At 38.7% G+C, this 22,174-nt stretch overlaps 2 protein-coding genes across 6 annotated transcripts in view; one reads left to right on the plus strand and one right to left on the minus strand.

The window, feature by feature from the left end:
* Positions 1-22,174, minus strand: part of LOC126373971 (uncharacterized) — a 438,722-nt gene that overhangs the window by 48,614 nt on the left and 367,934 nt on the right. The gene's annotated exons all lie outside the window — the stretch shown is intronic.
* LOC126373966 (potassium voltage-gated channel protein Shaw-like) overlaps positions 8,422-22,174 on the plus strand; it is a 263,971-nt gene continuing 250,218 nt past the window's right edge. For all 5 annotated transcript variants that reach the window (XR_007567381.1, XR_007567380.1, XM_050020370.1 and 2 more), the window contains exon 1: positions 8,422-8,659. The gene's annotated coding sequence lies outside the window, so the exon portion shown is untranslated. The remainder of the gene's footprint in view (positions 8,660-22,174) is intronic.

Below are 22,174 nucleotides of genomic sequence, written 5' to 3' on the forward strand. Positions count from 1 at the left end.
CTGCAGACACCTCCTAATATTATTTTAAGTAATACTTACCAATCATTTTCTTATCCGTCGAAAAGGGACGGATAATTGACAACTGTTAATTTAAAAATAAATAAGTTGAACCGCGTAGCTCTGTGCAAGTGCTGTAACGCACTACAATATAATAGTTTTGCCTTGGACTTAGTGAGTTTCCTTCCAATCCCGAAATCCACTTCTATAATAATATAATTACTGTGTATTTTTCGATCAGAAATTGAGAAATACCATCAAAATCTCAAGTAATAAGTAGGCACTTTTTCGAGCGCTGCCTTCAAGTCGGTATTTTTATAAATTATGACCTGTCAGTAGCAAACTTCCGACTTTTTAAGGTCATACCTCGTCAACCGCCTCGTTTCACGGGATCAATGTCCAATATAGAGTGAATATTCTATCGCTACGACCCCAATTATGTTGGAAATTGGATCATTTGTTCACTTCATGACATTTTACAAGAAATAATTGGAATTTTATTGCAAAGTTTTTAGTACCTATGCAAATATTGAATATTGTTAATATCATGATGCGTATTGTCAAAGAAGAGAGAAGAGAGAGAAAGAAAGAAGAGATGATGGGTGAGGGGGAGAGAGAGAGAGAGGTAGGGGAGAGGATGGTTGGCGAGAATGTAGGTATCATGCTTCGAGCATTATTATTATCGTAGGGCTTCAACCAGACCTAGAAAATGCGCCTATTTGCGAAAGGACGCGAACATAGCTGAAAGAGAACATGAGAAAAATACATTTCTGCTTACTCCTTCGGGAAAATAGGCGTAATGCTATCATCATCATCATCATCAACCTACTAACGTACCCACTGCTGGGGCACGGGTCTTCCCTATGGATGGATAGGGAGAACGGGCCTTAAACCATCACGCGGGCCCAGTGCGGATTGATGGTTATTAACGACTCCTAATGCAGCCGGGACCAACGGCTTAACGTGCCTTCCGAAGCACGGAGGAGCTCGAGGTGAAAACTTTCTTTTGTGGTCACCCATCCTGTGACCGGCCTAATATATTAAGTTGAAATCGGACCTTTTTTATTAAAAGTTTTGAGTATTTGATCACGATCGAGTCTGCTTTTAAGGCAGCAATGTGGTCTAAGGTGGAGCACGCAAACTCAAATAGTGCCTGTTCACTCTTGCCTTGAAAATGATGCCTGCATATTGATGGGCGATATGTTTTATTCAACGGATCTGTCCGTGGTCTACCTTTAAAGGTAGGGCCACATTACCACTGATGCAGCGTCCATTTTCACGACAGTCACATTTCTAAAAAAAATATGAAGTGGCAGATTATCCTATTACGTATACTATAAAAAAATAGGGGAGGCCCAGCAGTGGGACGTGTATAGGCTATTTATGTTTATGTGTGAAAGTACGGAGTTGACGACTGACAGAAATTAATGGAAGAGGTATACATAATTATTGTGCCGACCCCGCCAGAGTGAGATAAGGGCAGGGGGTGATGAATTTTAGTTAAGAAAAACGCAACAAAAGTTCGATACATTAAAATTTTACCACGTTTTTCTATAGGTCACGGTTTCATTTTATACAACTATTACAGTCGATTATGTAAGGAGATGAAGGATGCTACGATCACACAGAGATACAGGACTGATGACGTGCTGGTGACTTGGAGAGATGATTAAACTATTACAGTAGGAACACTTTTCTGTTTTTATGTTTGCGTGCATATTGAAGACACGCGTGTTTAGTCTAGGAATTCTGGGTAACGTCATAAATCTCATGTGGATTGCTATCTGATCTGTGTTTATGCTTCCTGAGGTTATTACCTGATTATCTAGACTTGGAAAAACGTAAGATATTATAATAATATCGTGACTTTCTTCAGCTTTTTTCTTCTGATTCGGAAGTTATTTACTGTATGGTATTTGCAGCACTTACCAGTTTTTAAAATGAGCCACAAAAATAACGGACAAAAAATGTATTCTATATTAACTACAGTCATAATATGTGAGTCAGTCAGTGAGTGACCTTTCGTACTTACCTTGTATTGACATTTTCGCTTATTATTCCCTTTTTTTCAGTGACTGATTCACTGACTCATGATGAAATCTGGCTGGTTTTCCTTTGCAGGTTAGAAGGTGAGACAGGCAGTCGCTTCTGTAAAAAACCGGACCTGTCAAATCTTCAGGGTAGGTAAGCGGATCCTGTGAAAAACGGGATAATGATAGGGAGATGATCATTAAAAAGAGCGAGCACACATTCGAACACTCCTAGTTTTATTTGATACTAGCTACCCGCCCCGGCTGTCGTTCGGGTGCAACGCTGAGGAAATAATGAAATTATTTACGACATCACATTAAAAACCTCAAAAATAACAGTATCTCTTCACTATTTAATGGATGTTATTATACATATAAACCTTCCTCTTGAATCACTCTATCTATTAAAAAAACCGCATCAAAATCCGTTGCGTAGTTTTAAAGATTTAAGCGTACATAGGGATATAGGGACAGAAAAAGCGACTTTGTTTTATACTATGTAGTGATGACTTATTGTAAGTTTGCCCCAGATGGTGTTAACAACTTGGCCGGAATTACTCTTTATGTGAGCGAGGCCTTAATGCTAAAATCATGAGGCGTGGATCGTGTAGGTATAAGGTAAACACGCATTTATCATTGGTAAAATTTCCCTGACGAAAATATAATATCAAATTTGGATCACATTATATATAGAATTATGTTGCTACCTATATTGCTTCTCTTTATTTTGATCAGAATAATAATAGGTGAAAGACGTAAATTTGCCTGGGTGTAATAAAAAGGGTCATCATTTCTACTGAAAAACAAAGATCAAAGATGCATATGTCTGTTATCAGTTCTGCTGTCGGTTTTTACGACATGCCCGGGAAGACAAGCAGCTGAACGTTTTCTATGTTTTTTATTTGCTCCCAGAACAGCATAGAACAACAGCACAGGGTAGAACAGCATAGGGTTCCTTCTATAATGTTTGTTATAAATGAATCGTGTCGTATCAGGTGGCCAATCATATTTCCTCTCCGGTTCTCTATAGTCTTCAATATGGTTCTCCTTTCTTCAACATCTATGTTCTACTTTTCATTTGATGTTAACTGTTCAAAATAGTTGCGCCTTCAGTATTGGAAAATTAAATGAGAAGCTTAAAATATATACAAAGTTTTCAGTGAAATGCTCATTAAAAGTTGAAAGGCTCTTTATACATTTTTAAATACATTAAGAGCTCTTTGGAATATCGAACAACAAATATTTATAACATTAAATGGGTTATACAACCAAATTCCCCATTAAGCAAGTTAAGAGGTAGTATTATACCTATACATTGCAAAATAAATTACTAGTTTAAATTCGTAAGCTATTCTTCTATCGTGTGGGTTGTGAAGTGGATTCCCAACCTCATCAACCCTGGTGTCAAGGTTATTATTACGCCGCCAAAGGCCCCTGACATGGCTCATGTAACGATTACATACTTACATCATTATTTGTTAGTATTTATAAGTATTTTGATTAATACATAACATAAACAACCAATATACGTCCCACTGCTAGGCAAAGGCCTCCCCTTAATCAACCGGAGGGGGTCTGGAGCATACTCCACTATGCTGCTCCACACACACCGCTTACAAACCGCTTATAAATATTATACATAAAAGGCCTTATAGGTTCTGCCCCACTGCTGGGCACATACCTCTCCTTATTAATCGCGATATACAGGGTGTTAGTGATATTTTATATTAATCATCCCTCTCAGTATTTGTTACGATGTCACTTACACCCCGTATAAGTATAAACAGGTAGCCATACAAGGACGTATGGTTGCTAGTGACACCGTAAGAAATACTGAGGAGGATAATTCAGACCATCATCATTCTGAGTGTTGCTTGGTATTAATCAAGTGGAATTTCCTGTCCGAAAATTAATAAAAAATGTAGTGTCTTTTTATTTTTAGTTCCATACTTTTGCGACGGAAAATTCCACTTGATATCAACTCTGAATCATCCCTCAAAGTTTTCGTTACGATGTCACTAACACCCTGTATACAATTCCAAATAATTTATAAAACATCAAGAAACGCTTTAACACAATCGGCATGACGGAACAGTCAATACAACAGTCGCCTTCTTACTTTACTCCAATTAAAATTCAAAAGGCGGTAACACACCGTTGCCTTTTGTCGTTGTAACGCAAATGTTAGGGTTCTTACAGACGAACTGCAAGTTGTGAACGGCAGAGGCTACTTCAGCCGTCGCCACCTGACGACGGTGACGTCGATGGCTGCCGCTGAGAGGCGGCAACGGCTGCCGTTGACAGTCGACAACTCCTGCGGACGAAACACGCCGCAACTGCAAACGTCGCCACCTGTCGGCGGCAGCCCTCGACGCATTGACGGCTGCCGCCGACGCGTCGACGGCAGCCGTCGACAGGTGGCGACGGCTGAAGTAGCCTCTGCCGTTCACAACTTGCAGTTCGTCTGTAAGAACCCTTAGATTTAATGAGGGACTTTCCAATCAACGTTCACCAGAAACACGATAGATGGAGTTGTTCACTTTCTCATTGCTGTGGTATACAGGGTGTCCCGTAAAGAGCTTATTTTGAACCTAGTACACGACCCAATTGGGCAGTTTCCTAGGTCAAAGATAAATTATGAAATTCTGATTACTAAACAAATATAGATCTGAAGGTGACAAAAATTTTAATAAAGAAAAATGTAATGAAAAGCGCGACATTTTGACAAGTTTTTCTATGACATCACAGGTTGCTTTTTCATACAAATTCCATAGTAATTTCGTGTTTTGACGTTTAGTAAAAAGCAACTGATTTGACTAGTTGGAAACTAGCCTATTGTGGTAAACAGAGGTACGTCTATCGCAAGATAAACTATTCCCCGTTTTAACGTAACATGATTAGAAGAGAAGAGATATAGGACATCTCTTTATCGAACTAACGAGACTACAGTTAAGTACGAAAGAGATGACAGATATCGTCGCTGACATCGCTAACTGACGTATCTTAAATTTTTGGCGAATATGATTTGCACCTTTTGCTATTGTAAATAAGACACAAATTTTTTTAGCAAAAAATTGCAGATACGTCAGTTTGCAAAGTCAGCCACTATGTCACTGTAATTCTGCTACATTGTAAGGGGTGTGTGTGAGTATCCAAACTGCTTTAGCGTACTTACAAAGTAATTTAGCAACAAATAAGTTGTTTTTAGTCCCCAGCATGATGGCAAGGTTTGTTTAATTATTCTGGTTGGATTCTAAATAAATAAATGCAATGACAGTGTTAAGTGAAGTTAGATATTGGTGTTTGCAATAGTTAAATCAGTTTAGTATATCCCTTTTATAATTATATAATTATTCAAAAATGTAATGAACTGGCAAAAGCATATTTAAAACTATTTGTCATAGGATGGTTTTCATCTCGAGCTCTGCCGTGCTTCGGAAGGCACGTTAAGCCGTTGGTCCCGGCTGCATTAGCAGTCGTTAATAACCACCAATCCGCACTAAGCCCGCGTGGTGGTTTAAGGCCCGATCTCCCTATCCATCCATAGGGAAGGCCCCTGCCCCAGCAGTGGGGACGTTAATGGGTGATGATGATGTATTGAATTATGTTGCTACCTACATTGTTCCTCTTTATTTTGATCAGAATAATAATGGGTGAAAGATGTAAGTGTGCCGAAAACAAGGATTCAAAATGCATAATATGTTTACAGCGCCATCTATATTGTTTGTCAGGAACGTAGCCTGAAAAGTCCCTAATTTAGAAGATGTAGGTATAGTCACGAGTACTAATATGTACAGTGAAACTTGGTTAAGTGGGACCTGGATAAGTGAGAAACCTCCATAACTGGAACTCATGCTGAGGTCCCAACACTTTGGCACGAATTACCTCTGTTAGTGGGACGAGGTAAGCCTCTATATCTGGGATTCGTTCTTTCGATTTATCATCATAGTTACCTCTATAACTGAGACAGCGAGTAAATTTTATATGCATAAGCCTCTGTAACTGAGATAACATTGTTTGTTTATTCATTCTTATTCTACCCACAAATTCCACACGTAATTCCAAGTACGTAAGTACAAATTTTGAGCTTCAATTACCTTCATTTTTAGTTTCGCTTTACTATCATACAGATGTTTATTTGGAAAATACATAACACGTTATTTTATTTAATGATCGCACCTGTATAACTGAAATAACCTGTATTCTCACCTCTATTAATGGAACCCTCTGTAAATGAGACAGATATTTATTTATACCTGTATATCTGAGACACTGGGTAAGTGGAATACCTCTATAAGTGAAACGACATAGCAGGTCCCTTGATGTCTCACTTAACCAGGTTTCACTGTATATGTATACACTTTGAAACCATGTCACATTAACTTTTTTGTCAAATTAAACCGTAAGTCTCATTAAATGTCAAACATGATAGTGCGACAGGGTTCTAAAGTGGGTACATGATATTGCTCATGACTGTACCTTTCAGCTGTCCTAATAGGTGGTAGAGTGCTAGAGTCATCTCCAGTGAGAACTACTCCGCGGGTAGTTGCGTTGCGACGTCGCGTCGTAACGCATTTATGTATCACTGCCAAAATATACACACTTCAGGTGCGAAAGAGATAGAAAACATTCCTTCATTCTACCCTTTATTCGATTGTGCAACACAATTTCAACCCTATTCGAAAGGTGTAGAGGTAATAATGGGAAGGTAAGAACGTTTCAGTCCATTACAGGCTGAAATGCTTTGTAAAGGACCGTTTCCACTGGCTGGATGTAAGAAATCTTTGTCTCAGTTATGACGTGTTTATTTTTAGATTTATCTTTAACAAGTCGTGTAATGTTTTCCTTTTCATGTACATATATGGTATCATAACATGAGCTAAGGGCTATATCCCAATTGGGGTAGTCAGATGTACATACACCGCAAGATGAAGTAGGTACCCGTACCTTACTGAGTTTCCTGTTAGACCAACGTGATAAGTGGTGAGCCGTATCGCCGTCAATAATAATCGCGCGAACTGTGTTAGCGAAACTGCACTGAATATAAATTAATAATTCCTGGGTGCAATTCTGGTACCGGCGCTCGGACCTGCGCTTCCCGAGATGGTACAACTTATATGCATCACCATCATCAGCCCATTAACGTCCCCACTGCTGGGGCACGGGCCTTCCCTATGGATGGATTGGGAGATAGGGCCTTAAACCACCACGCGGACCCAGTGCGGATTGGTGGTTATTAACGACTGCTAATGCAGCCGGGACCAACGGCTTAACGTGCCTTCCGAAGCACGGAGTTCGACATGAAAACTTTTTTTTGTGGTTACCCATCCTAAGACCGGCCTTTGCGAAAGTCGCTTACATGCATACATAACGTCCTATATACGTACAACTACTTGGCACAGGCCTCCCTTCAATCTACTGAATACATAAATATATACTTTTTACAATAAGATTCCATTGCCATTTAGAATTTACCTTTGAAAAGTTTTAAGACAGCAATTGAAAAAAAAAACTTTGTAAAAAAGATCATTATGAAGTTACTGAATATTTAAAAGATACATAATATTAATGCATGGGATTGACTGTCTGGAAACTGATATTACTAAATTCCGAGGTTTTTCTCGCAGCTTCTTTTTTCCGGCTATACAGGTTGTTAGAAGCTGCACTATTTTAGGTGGATGAGACGTTCGTTATGTAAAAATTAGTGATTCAAATTGTAACTATATTTACTGCTGAATAAACATATTTTTGAATTTTGAATTTTGAATTTGACTCCACGCTGCATTACGGTGGCTATAAAAACATCTCCATCAATAGAGAGATGGTTATGAAAGTAAAGCTTTCAGTATATAAGAATTTTGATTAGTATGTAAATCAGTGTTCTATGCATTGGACATTGGTTTTGCGATCCAAAGGTCCTGGGTTTGATTCCCGGCGGGACAAGTCTAACAAAAAATCTTATTGTAAGACGGTCCCTGGCTGAAATTAAAGTCAAACCCGTAAATATTTCATTCAATGAAGCTTCCAAATAGGTGGGTATATGTAAAAAAGATCGTAATAAAAACTAGTTTCATTCTCTGAATGACGAGTTACTATATAACCCATTTGGCTAAGTAACGAATCCCTCGGGTAGTAGGGCAAACCAAACCAGCAATCCTCTTAACTTAATGACTGCAGGCCATTACCTGTACGCAGCTATACATTAGACTATTAACAGGAAACGGCGTTTAACCGCCTCTATTTTCGATCCAATCGATTTGTCAAAAATACTCTCGCTCCAAGGTCAGGTTGATTGAATCAGGGTATGTGTAAGGTCTTTATAACGCGCACACACTTGTTAAACGCGCAAGCGCGCAACCACCGGGCGGTTCGGTTTAGTAACGCGACCGTCGCTCCGCTCGGCGCACGCCGCGCCGCAACGCGCCTCGCGCAAAATTCCAAATATGGAATTCGAAATTCAAAAGTGACAGCTCGCTCTTTTCTGCCCCAAAAACGATACGCGCGTGACGTATTCCTTTTTTAAAGTGGAAGATGCCAGTTATTGTGTGGATCGATTTTTTTTTCTGAATTTTTAATGTGGCAGTGCGGCAGTGGCGTTTTGAGCCAATGTGAAACACGGCCTTTTGATACAGGTTCGTAAATTAAATTACTTTGTTGCGTGTGTTCCTTGGGAAAATGGTATGCCCTATGTTTTTTTTTCTACTAATTCTATTAACGTTTAGGGTTGCCGTTGCGGTGGGTTGATATGACCTTTTCATGATCAAAATGAATTAACATAATTATTGTCGGATTAAGTGAGTAGTAAGCATTAATAGTGAAATAAATTGGCAACACTTTTTGTACTGCTTTGCTTTACTTTCGGTTTTGTTTGACCTAAATACTTGTATGATATTTTCAGCCGAATTAAACTTTCCTCAGTTGAGCTTTCGCCTGCTACAATTGAGCTTTATTTTCTACAAATGATCATCACTAATTTAAGAGCCAAGCTCTTGTCGGTGTAGCAGTTTCCATGCCACTTTTTAGGGAAAAATAGGGCAGTGGTTTCCCTCTTGCCTTCCGCCCAAACAAATGATAAACAATTTCCAAAATTAGCGTAATGAAAGTGAATAAGACAGAGAAAATACATGCATATTTCCTAAAGGAAAATTGTCTCAAGACGAATTGTAAATCTGTCGCATATGGCTTTCACTATTTGGCTGTTACTAGAAAACAAAATCTTTCAATTGAAAAGAAAAACAGAATAAATAAATATGCCTGTAGAAACTATGTTGCTTAGGGAAATGGGTTTTCTCACTTTTAGGATCCCGAAGACCTTGTAAAGTGGAAAATAATGAATAGGGATGCGGATCATAATGTCGCTAGGTAGAAGAAGTACCTAGACGTGAATTGCCATCATAATCATAGGTGAAAAGTAATATACCTTATTGCACACAACATACAAAATAAGTTTTACACACATGGACGATAGATGCAGTCTATAATGAGTTTGAATTCTTTTTTATATCATAGATAATTTATATCACATGGTTTCCACAAATTATACCCAGTAATGGCAATAGTCTAATCTCCTATTAGTACGTGGGAGTCAAACCAAGACCACAGTGACTACTCACCATCATCTCTCCAGCATTGTCCCGTTTTTCACAGGGTCCGCTTACCTAACCTGAAGATTTGACAGGACCGGTTTTTCACAGAAGCAACTGTCTGACCTTCCGTTCCGACCCGCGAAGGGAAAACCAGCCCAATACAGGTTAGGTCTAATACCTTCAAAAATCCATTTATCGGGAATGTAGGTTTCTGACGTTTTCCTTCACCGCTGAGTATGTGGTAATCATATATGATCGAAACGTGAATTCGGAAACTAATTCAACATATTATATTGGTTTAGGCCTGTGATGAGACGCGAAGCCGCGACCTCAAAGTGAGAGGCAAGCGTTCTAGCAACTGGACAACCACGGCTGCACCGTTATTAAAATTAAGTGTGAATTGGAATCAGCTAAAAATTCTATATTAGTCACTTAAAATTATAAACTTACTATCCTTTCGTAAGGACGGCCTCTGTGGTCCAATAGTTAAACGTTGGACTCACAATCCGGAGGCCCCGGGTTCGAATCCCGGTGGAGACATAACACAAAAATCACTTTGTGATCCCTAGTTTGGTTAGGACATTACAGGCTGATCACCTGATCGTCCGAAAGTAAGATGATCCGTGCTTCGGAAGGCACGTTAAGCCGTTGGTCCCGGTTACTATTTACTGATGTAAGTGAGTAATCGTTACATGAGACATGAGTCATCAATAGTAACCCTGACACCAGGGTCGATGAGGTTGGTAATCCACCAGACAACCCACACGTTAGAAAATGAAAAAGTTGTAGTGTATAGACGTTTACTCGTAACTTTAGTCATAAGTTAGATTATCGTCACTTTGGGCACCATCTTTTGTGATAAATCGGAAACCTAACGTAAATTATTGCTTGGGTTGATGAGGCTGGTATTCCACCTCACAACCCACACGATAAGAAGAAGGACGAGTCTTTCCGGGAACAAGATCGGAAACTTTTTTACTTACATCCTGTAACTTTGAGGTTCCGTGCGTGTCCCTCCCGCCCTCTCAATTTGTAAACTTTTTAATTCTAAGCCCTCTTCCCTCACTCGTATTTTCCGGCTGTTTTCTATAAAGACTTTTGTGGGACGACCTAATATTTGGGTTGTTTTTGTTCCGTTGTTGACGGCCATTAAATTTGTTTTCTTTTCTTCGAATCATGAGACATCAATCTTTGAGCACTTTCATATTATACTCTTCATAAGCCTGTCCCTGCCTTATCCCTAATGGGTTAGGCAGATCCATTAACAGTAAGAGGACAACTTGTAGCGTTTTTTGATTTATATTAAAAAAACGTTACAAGTTCTTAAGCTAGAACACAGCCTCTGTGGTCTAGTGGTTAGAGCATTGGGCGCTGGGGGTCCGGGTTCGATTCCCGATGGGGACAATGTAGAAAATCACTTTAAGCGACTGTCCTTTGTTTGGCTAGGACATTGCATAAAGAAAGATGATTCTTAGCCATAAGTGACACGACACTATACAACCGAAATTTCACTTTGTTTGATAAACTATAACATCTTAATTTGAGGAAACGAACTTATACTATCTATACATAACTTAATGTACCTATACATATTTTCAACACAGTTTGGACGCTTGTTTAGAAAACCTCTTTAGCGAAAATGAGTCTATTTGTTTATAGAATGTCAGTGCTTTAAATACTGAAACTCACACCCGTGATCCCCAATAGGGCAGGCAGAGCCACAAGTGATCAGTAGACATCTTGCCACCGGTTTTGATACTTCTTCTTCTTCTCATCGTGTGGGTTGTAAGGTGGAATACCAGCCTCATCAACCCTGGTGTCAGGGTTACGTTGAGCCGCCAAAGGCCTCTGATATGGCTCATGTAATGATTACTCACTTACATCAGTAAATAGTAACCGAGGCCAACGGTTTAACGTGCCTACTCAAGTACGGATCATCTTACTTTCGGACAATCGTGTGATTAGCCTGTAACGTCCCAACCAAACTAGCCATAACACCTTGCGAAATGACGTTAATTCAATAATGTTACATTGACCTTCAACAAGTTTATCAATGATAATTTATTACGTTGAATAAATGATTCTGATTTCTCAGCTAGAATACAGCCTCTGTGGTTTAATGATTAACCTATCGCCCAAATAATGATGAGTTGATGTATTATGATTCATGCATGAATGAGCCGATCATTGCCAATCATACTGGCTCATGTCAATCGTATTTCGGTCTCTGTGAATTCCTATACGCAACAGTCAACCATTGGGTTAATCTCGCTCTATTTGTTTACAAATGTACCTCCGGTGAGATACATAGTTCCGCTATGTTTACACGGTAATTCCACGAATCACCCAACCTTCGTCCAACGCTCTAATGAGGGACTTTCCATGCTAAATCGAAAATGAAGGATGTATTTGATTTACGCAGGTCTAGAGCTAGAGTCATCACTAATTTAAGAGCCACGCTCTTGCCGGAGTAGCATTCTCCATGCTACTTTTAAGAGAAAAATACAGCAGTGGTTTCCCTCTTGCCTTCCGCCCCGCAGTACTCTGTCTGCCGCAAGTGGGATGGCGCTCCTGTCCTCCGCCTCTGAATAGTACTGACAGTTACTGCTGCCCTCTGTCGGGTTCCAGGTTACAGTCTCTGAAACGCGCCCCTTCCGTCCTGCATTGTCGTATCGATGGCTCTCATCTCCGCCTCCGCAACTGATGAGGTCTTCATACGTTTTACCACGTAGGTCTGGGTCCCTATTCGAACTCAGCCACCATCTCACTCCGGCCTACTGAAATAAGAAGCGCCCACCCCCGCGGCAAGGTTGCGCCCAACAGGAATTGCCCCAATGGAGGGCAGAGAAAGTGACTCCGTCCCCCCTGGGGCCGGGTTATCTTATCTTATCTTATTTAGTCTATACGATCCCACTGCTGGGCGAAGGCCTCCCCTTGATTTTTCCACTCCTCTCGACTTTGCGCGATCTCCGGCCAATCCTTCCGATAAGCATTGAGGTCGTCACACCATCTTTTACGCGGTCTTCCTCGACTTCTAAGCCCGCCCTGAGGTATCCAGTGAGTAACAACCCGTGCCCACCGCTCCGGATGCATCCGACAAACGTGTCCGGCCCAGTCCCACTTCAGTTTGGCGGACTTTTTCCCTACATCAGTGATACCCGTTTTGGAGCGCAGTGTAGTGTTTCGCACACGGTCGATTCGTTTGACGCCTAGGATACTGCGTCCCATTGCTCTTTGGCAGACCTTGAGCTTGGACTTTTGAGATGCTGTCAGTGACCATGTTTGGGCACCGTAGGTTAGGATCGGCAGGATACACATCAGGGCAGGGGCCGGGTTAATGGTCTTGTATGAAACCATAACCAATGTCTAGAGTACTTACCTCTAAATATAAAACCACACACAAAGCTCATGTCAAAACAGAACTACTGCGGAACCAACTGACACACCCAATATAAACAAAACGAGGAAGGCTTTCACGCAAATGGGATGACATTGTTATCATTTTTACATGGTAACCCCGATATGAAACAAAGCCGCCTTTTATAGTTAAATCTTTTGCATTTTCTTTCATTTATATAGCAAGAAGGCTTTTAAATCTATGTTCTTTTATGCGGAAAAATGGAAGTAAATTAAGGTTGGTATCCCTTCTGCCCTTTTCCTGACAATTAACTGAAAAAGGTAGTGTAGTGTAGGGACTATGGAATCACATTTGCTTCGATTCTGACACACTTCTCTTGCTTCTTCCACAATCATCAATCGTTACATACACGCACACCGGTTCAGAGTAGAAAGCCCAACCAGTATGTATGTATATTTGTATGTTATAGAGGCTTTTACTAGGTTTTCTTCTTCTCTCGTATATGTTTTTGCGGTTACAAACTTATTTGCAGTTGGTCTCTGTGGTCCTATGTTACACCAGCTTGCTCCTCAGAACATCGGTTCAAATACGGGACTTTCACCAATGAGTCATTAATTTATCATAAGTGCAGTTTTCACTAACGCAATTTCCTCGACCATTGTAGATGACAAAACGGCTCACCTATCACGTTGATCGAACAGAAAGCTCGGTGAGGTGTGGGTACTTAGTTCATCTTGCGATGGATGTATCTCTGACTACCCCAATTGGGATATAGTCGTGAGCTTGCAGTTGATAAAACAATCACTATCATATGGATGTGAGGAGATATTTTTTAACGGCAAAAATATATTTTTGACAATCGTTTTGTCTGTTTTAACGAAATCCCAGAACGATAAGTAACTGGCCGCATTCTTATCTTTGCCGCAGTCCATCATTGAGGTAAAAAATTAATAGGGTATTTGACTGGGTCAAAGATATTTTATAAAATGCTAATCTAGAAATATAAGCCAGTATCAGATAATCAAAAATCAATCTCATTTTACTTTTCGACTTATTTTCGAATTTTATTTATGAATTAAGTAACAATGAGTACGAAGTTTGACCCCTTTTATTGATAACGTCACAGGACAGTATTCATACAAATTCCAAAGAGCTTTCGTTTTGACGTTTCGTAAAATGTATCTCATTTCACTAGGTTGTTAAGTAGCCTATGTATATCCGCTCGCATAATTATTTCATAAAGCAGTGACCACAGTCCTAATCATTTCGGCCAGCCAGATCGGCCCACGTTTACGAGGCTATAAAGAAACAAAAACCCACGTTTTATTGCCTAGATTAAACATTATTGGGTAGTAAAACTGTTCGTGTGGGAGTGTAGTTACTTACCTTATCATGGGGACTTCTATTTTAGAGTTGGCGGGATTTCTGCGGAAAACTCTAAAAAATATAGGATGGATTTACAATCGTTTGAGAACTTTTACTACCTCCTGATGCAGTGAGGGTTCCCTAGAAGTGGCCTGGGTTGATGAGGTTGGTAATCCACCACACAACCCACACGAGAGAAGAAAAGAACTGACCTTTTTTTTCTTTATTTAAAGAGTTTTATCTTACAAAAAGATAATGTCACTCCGTAGTGACTTCTTCGATTCTACAACTTACACAAAATAAAACCAACTTAAACTAATACAATCATGTTTAGGCTTAAAACAAACTGTTCATCCCCTTCTCTTCAAGCCCATCATTACAGTTTTGTACAGTGCCATTGCTTCTCCCGACAATGGGAAAGACAAAGAACTGACCTCAAATCCTCAAAGCTCTGATATGGGCGTTCAAAGAGCTCGCATATTGTTTTTCGCTAACGCAACTGGCTCGAACATTACAAATATTCACAATTATAATATATCCTAATTGAGTCGTGTACTAGTGTCAAGATAAATCTGTTAAAATTCTGATTACTAAATAAAAACACTTCTAAAACTAATAAAATTTGTTTTCTTTTTTCTATTTAATAATGAATTATTTATAAATTTTAAACAAGAAAAACGTAATAAATCCGACATTTTCTCACGTTTTTCTATGACGACACAGTGTACAAATTTCAAACAAATTCCATAGTAATTTCGTTTTTTCTCTATCTCTCTATTTAAGAGCTGCGCTCTTGTCGGTGGAGTAACCGCCATTCGTCTCTTCTTCCCGCCAAAACCTTCACCTCTCGATACGACACGACCTGCACCTTCTCTTTTATTTGTTTCATAAATGTTATCCTAGGTCTACCCCTTCCTCTCTTCCCTTCAATTTTTCCTTCTATAATGTTTGTTATAAATGAATCGTGTCGTATCAGGTGGCCAATCATATTTCCTCTCCGGTTCTCTATAGTCTTCAATATGGTTCTCTTTTCTTCAACTCTTTCCAGCACTTTTTCATTTGACACTATTTCAGTCCAGCTTATACCCTCCATCCTTCGCCAATACCACATCTCAAATGCTTCTAACCTCTCTCTGTCTCTCCGTGTCATACTCCACGTTTCACTTCCATTGAGTGCAATGCTCCAAATTTCGTTTTTTAACGTTTAGTAAAGAGTAACTGATTTGTTTATTTGATTTGCCTATTGGGGTGATTTTTCGTGTCATCTCGCCTGATTCTATACTGGACTGGGAAAAATAAACTGTTTTTATCTTGACAGGTATGCTTTAAAAGCACAGTGGCACTGTGTGTTTTATCACATAACATAAATTCCCTTATATTAAATAGCTACGGTCACGAGCATTAATATGTATACACTTTGATACCATGTCACATAAACTTTTTTGACAAATTGAACTGTAAGTCTCACTAAATGTCAAATATGTTAGTGCGATAGAGTCCTAAAGTGGGTATATTATATTGCTCATGACTGTACATATACATAAATATAAGCTCACGCCTATATCTCAATTGCATGGTCAGAGGTACATCCATTGTAACATGAACTAAGTAGCCATAGCTCACCAAGCTTTCTATTAGACCAACGTGATAGGTGGTGAGCCGTATCGCCGTCTATAATGGTCGAGCCAACTGTGTTAGTGATACATTTAAGATAAATTAATGATTCATTGGTACAAAATACAATAACGGGTCTCGAACCGACACTCCCCGCTTGATAATCAAAATGTAATAGAATTAGAAATATAATTAATGAATTAGTTGTATAACATTTTCCAATGTAAATAATTTTTATTAATTCTATTTAATCATATTTTAAACAATTTTATTAAGTATAATAATATTATTTATGCATGAGATTATAGAGATTATAAGCTAAATAGGTTAAAATCAACTTTATTTTATAATAATAAAAATTGTATAATAATTAAAAACTCTGTAAAAAAATTAAAAAAATAATTTGAATTTGAGAAGCAAACCGAAGAACCAGAGTGACTATCTATCTGAGGATTATATAAAAAATAAAATTCTATTTATAGTACTATATTCGACTACAACCAACCCGAACCACATTTTACAACTCAAATTTTTACGGCCGCCATTTTGGAAAACTTTGTAGGGACCGACATTCAACCTTATCGCCCTAATAGTTTCCCATAAAACTACTTTACAAACAGCCTGGCGTAAACGAATCAATAGAGCGAAATATCGCGTGTTAGTATCACATAACGCGGGTAGATATACTATCTATGGTAGCTCGCATGTCTGATAGGTGTATACAGATAGATCGATAGATAAAAGGATTATCGCACACGCAAATACCAGGCTGTTTAGGTACTCAAGGATATAGGGTTGCAACATAAATCCGAATGTCATTATCACTAATTTAGGACCCACGCTGTTGTCGGTGTAGCATTCTCCATGCTACTTTGTAGGAGAAAATAGGCAGTGGAGTCTTGCCTTTCGCCCCGCAGTACTCTGTCTGACGCGAGTGCAACACAGCAAATTCAAATTCAAATTCAAAAATATCTTTATTCAGTAGGTAACATAGTTACACTTTGAATCGTCAATTTTTACATAACGAACGTCTCATCCGCCTAAAACTACTGCAGCTTCTCACAACCTGTATAGTCGGGGAAAAGAAGCTGCAAGAAAAACCTCGGCACAGGGCCCTAGACGTTCTTTAAAAAAAATAAAAATAAACATAAAATATTGGTATACAATTGAGTAATTTAGCTGCCTAATATCAGTTCTCAGACAGTTAATCCCATGCATTCATATCTTCTAAATAATCACTAACGTTCTGATGACTTATTTATTGTGAGGGGGGTTGAACCACGCCCTAAAACACAGCAAGAAAGCGCCTGCAGGAAAAGTAATATCTACTCAATAAAACAATGATTTGCTCCGCATACGACGACAGGCGCTTCAACATGAACTTTTTTGTAAAGTTTTTGTTTAACTACTGTCTTAAAACAGTTGAAAGGCAAATTCTGAATGGCAATGGGAATCTTATTGTAAAAACGTATACACAGCATAGAAGCAATAGGCTACTTGACAACCTAATCAAATACTTTTCAAAACGAACGTTTACTTTGGAGTTTGTATGGAAATAGTGTCCTGTGACGTCATCAATAAAATCGGCCAAACGTTGTACTCACTGTTACTTAATTAAAATTCTAAAATAAGTCGAAAAGTAAAATGACATTGTTTTTTGATCATCTTAGACTGGCTTCTATTTCTAGATTAGCATTTTCTAATTTATCTTTGACCTAGTCAAATACCCTATTCATCCGAAAAACAATATTGCTACTTGACATTTTGTAACGGCTACTCAGGTACTTTTATATGCGCAAATATTAGACTGCAAAATTGCTTTTCAGATGAATTTCTTCTATGTGACTTTTCTAACCGGTATTATCATTAGTATTCGTTTTGTAATAAGGCAGTTGATGTTTACACAATACAAACTGCCGCACTTTCATCTGAAAAACAATATTGATATGCTACTTGACATTTTGTAACGGCTACTTAGGTACTTTTATATGCGCAAATATTAGACTGCAAAATTGCTTTTCAGATGAATTTCTTCTATGTGACTTTTCTAACCGGTATTATCATTAGTATTCGTTTTGTAATAAGGCAGTTGATGTTTACACAATACAAACTGCCGCACTTTCATCTGAAAAACAATATTGATATGCTACTTGACATTTTGTAACGGCTACTTAGGTACTTTTATATGCGCAAATATTAGACTGCAAAATTGCTTTTCAGATGAATTTCTTCTATGTGACTTTTCTAACCGGTATTATCATTAGTATTCGTTTTGTAATAAGGCAGTTGATGTTTACACAATACAAACTGCCGCACTTTCATCTGAAAAACAATATTGATATGCTACTTGACATTTTGTAACGGCTACTTAGGTACTTTTATATGCGCAAATATTAGACTGCAAAATTGCTTTTCAGATGAATTTCTTCTATGTGACTTTTTTAACCGGTATTATCATTAGTGTTCGTTTTGTAATAAGGCAGTTGAATTTTACATAATACAAATTACCGCACTTTATGTCGTCAACAGACTCTAAAACAAACCAAGAAAACAAAAACAGGTTGCTGCTTGACAAAAGAAAATAAGGTTTACAAACACTGAAACCCCCTTACAGTTGAAATACAGTTGAAACTTTAAATATGGAACACATACATAGGCCTGAATAATGTAATTTACCTTTTGAGGAGTGCTTGATTTTCCACTTGGCTGGGAGTAAACAATGGGACCTCGGGCCTTCCCTGACCCTTTCTAAAGCCCATGCGCAGGATGTAATCCGTGATAGCTTTGTAGGGAAAACGCGTTACTTACATCGTTAGCGTCCCAGGTTCGAATCCCGGCTTGGGCTTTAAACTACTGATTTAGACTTTATATATTCGAAAGTTGTATGGTAACGTGTGCATACAAACTTGGATACCTATTATAAAATAAATTGACCAAATTGAACATGTCCTTAGACAACTTGCTCTGAACCGTCGTGAACTCTGAAACGAATACGAGAACGTATACGAGAGAAGAAGAAAACCCAGTAAAAGGCTCTATAACATACATAATAAATACATACATACATTTTCTACTCTGAACCGGTGTGTGGAGGAAGCAAGAGAAGTGGGTCAGAATCAAAGCAAATGGAATTCCATAGTCTCTGCTTACCCCGGTGGGAAATAGGTGTGCGTTTATGTGAGTATTTATTATAAAATATTTCCAGATCTGACAGCTGGGGAGGGGTTTTTAAAAAGGCCACGTAGAATCAATTCATCTTAAAATATCAATAAATGTCAAATAGCATTACTCTTTTAGATGAATTGATTCAATGTGGCCTATTTAACCCCAATGTGCTGCATCAGGCAAGAATATTAAAACACGTTAGCTCATTCATCATCATCATCAATTTAAGAGCCACGCTCTTGTCGGTGCAACATTTTCCATGCTACTTTTTTAGGGAAACATAGGGCTTCTTTTTGGGTTTTTAGGGGTTTTTTAGGGTTAGCTCATTAGTGTGTTAATATATGGTAGCAGAGCGTAGTTCTTATCTTCCGTTGCTACATCGTAAAGCCTGTGAAGCTCTATCCACATCTCACTAGCCGATTCACATTGCATTATTTTATGCAATAAAGAATCCATACGAACGCATCAAGAACGCTTATTTGCATGTTGATCAACTATTAGGTTTATCATGTATCAGAATTTGAATTCAGAACTAAATACTTTATTGTTGTTTTGTTGAACACAATTGATACTTTATTGTTTTCTGAATTCAAATTCTGTCGCACGATCATCTCATCAATTTAAGAACCACGCTCTTGTCGGTGCAGCATTTTCCATGCTACTTTTTTAGGGAAAAATAGGGCAGTGGTTTCCCTCTTGCCTTCCGCCCCGCAGTACGCTGTCTGACGCAAGTGGGATGACGCCGAAAGTAGTCTATTACAAAGCCATACTAGGACTCCTGTCCTCCGCCTCTGAATAGTACGCACGATAAATCTACTAAACTATAAACATGGAAATTACTGTTCGTTTGTATTCTGATATGCAATAAATAATAAAATAAAATAAAATAAAAATGGTTGCCGAGGGACATTAAAAACGAAGCACAGGCAGGTATAATAAGTAGGGAGAATAAAACGATTTTTCCCAATTTCCGTTACCAGGAATTTATCCAAAAATAATAGGTATCGCGTTGCCACAAGGTAAATTGCGATTGCCTGTCAAAAGTATTACCTTTAAATAAAACCACGGTCGAAAGCCAAAAGTATTACCTTTACCCAACAAAGCCTCGATCTAGGGCAGTTTATCAAGTTGACGTCACTCTGAATTGACTAGTCGATTTACCCTATCTCGACTAGAATCTAAATGCTTTTTATATCTAAGCAAATAATGCTCGGCTACGTTCGCTTGCAAAATGAAGTGGATTTTTTCCCTACTTTCGCTGATAACAAAAGGGAAAATGATACTGGAAAAGGTATTTTATACAGGATGTGTTTAGAAAAGTTAGGAAAGGAAAGGGATGCTCTAAAATTCTTGCTTCACTGGCAGAGTCGTACTAGGAATTTTAGTTTTTGTAAACGTATTAGGCTATTCATTAAAAACATCATAGAAGGAAAGCTAGAAGGAAAGAGAGGAAGGGGAAGACCAAGAAGAGCTTACATGGAACAGATTAAAGAAAAGGTTAACGTCGTGTCTTATAGGGAAGTCAAGGAATTGGCCTTTGATAGACTGGAATGGAAAATGCTACACCGACAAGAGCGTGGCTCTTAAATTGATGATGATGATTAGGCTATTAGGCTCTTAGTTCTTTTGCAGAGTGAGCGGTAAAATTTGCCGCACCAAAATTGGCTAGCACAGCCATGAAAAAAAAATGCATGAATCTGTGAGAATGTTAGTCATGAATCGTCTGAAGCAGACGTAAGGTATTATAACCATTAGGCATTTTAAGCCAGTCAAATCTTCAGGTTAGGTAAGCGGATAATTGGAGATGTCCTTAGAAAAGGTTCAATACGATCTACTCTGAACCGGCGTGCTTGTATGAAGCGATTGATGAATGTGGAGGAAGCAAGAGAAGTGTGTCAGGATCGAAGCAAATGGAATTCTATAGTCTCTGCTTACCCCGGTGGGAAATAGGCGTGAGTTTATGTATGTATGTATGTATGTATGTAGGTAAGCGGATTCTATGAAAAACGGGATGATAGGTAGATGATGAGGCATTTTAAAGACCCCTTGTGACAAAATTTCTTTTTTTTCTTCTTGTTATTTTTTATGTATCATGAAAAATCATTGGTCAAATTCAAATTGCGAGTCGAGTGTACCCACTACCCACTGGGCCACCACGGTTCCTTGTTTAAATACATACATACATACATACATAAACAGCCTATATACGTCCCACTGCTGGGCACAGGCCTCCCCTCAATCAACCGGAGGGGGTATGGAGCATACTCCACCACGCTGCTCCAATGCGGGTTGGTGGAGGTTTTTTTACGGCTAATAGCCGGGACCAACGGCTTAACGTGCCCTCCGAAGCACGGAATCATCTTACTTTTTTGGACAATCAGGTGATTCAAGCCTAAAAAGTCCTTACCAAACAAAGGACAGTCTCACAAAGTGATTTCGACAATGTCCCCATCGGGTATCGAACCCGGACCTCCAGATCGTGAGTCTAACGCTCTAACCACTAGACCATGGAGGCTGAAATTTTAATATAAACATATAAAATTTAAGTCTTAGATCTGGTTACAGTTGATCAACGCTCCATTATTGTAAGAAGCGAATCGTCCTTGACCAGATAAGTAAATCCAGAATAGCGCATAACTGATCATAAATTCAAGATAATGTAAGCGTATCTGATTTAAATTAAGTTTCTTGTTTATTCTATCGTATACAGCGCATGATCACCAACGGAGATGTTATTTCATGTAAAATATTAATATATTAAACAGCCTCAGGGGTCTAGTGGTTAGAGCTTTAGACTGGCGATCTGGTCGTAATCACTTTTTGAGACTGTATTTTGTTCGGTAAGGACTTTACAAAACATTTCTCGGGACTGGGTTACCTCACGATGTTTTCCTTCACCGCTGAACACGTGTTAAACATTTATATTCCAAACATGAATTTGAAAACAAATTCGACAATCATTGGTTTAGGTGATTGGAACCTGCGACCTTGAAATAAGAGGCCAGCGTTCTACCAACTGGGCTACCACGGGTCACGGATGGTTACTAAAATATCTTTTA

Source organism: Pectinophora gossypiella, chromosome 16 (genome assembly GCF_024362695.1).
Source record: "Pectinophora gossypiella chromosome 16, ilPecGoss1.1, whole genome shotgun sequence".
NCBI lineage: Eukaryota > Metazoa > Arthropoda > Insecta > Lepidoptera > Gelechiidae > Pectinophora > Pectinophora gossypiella.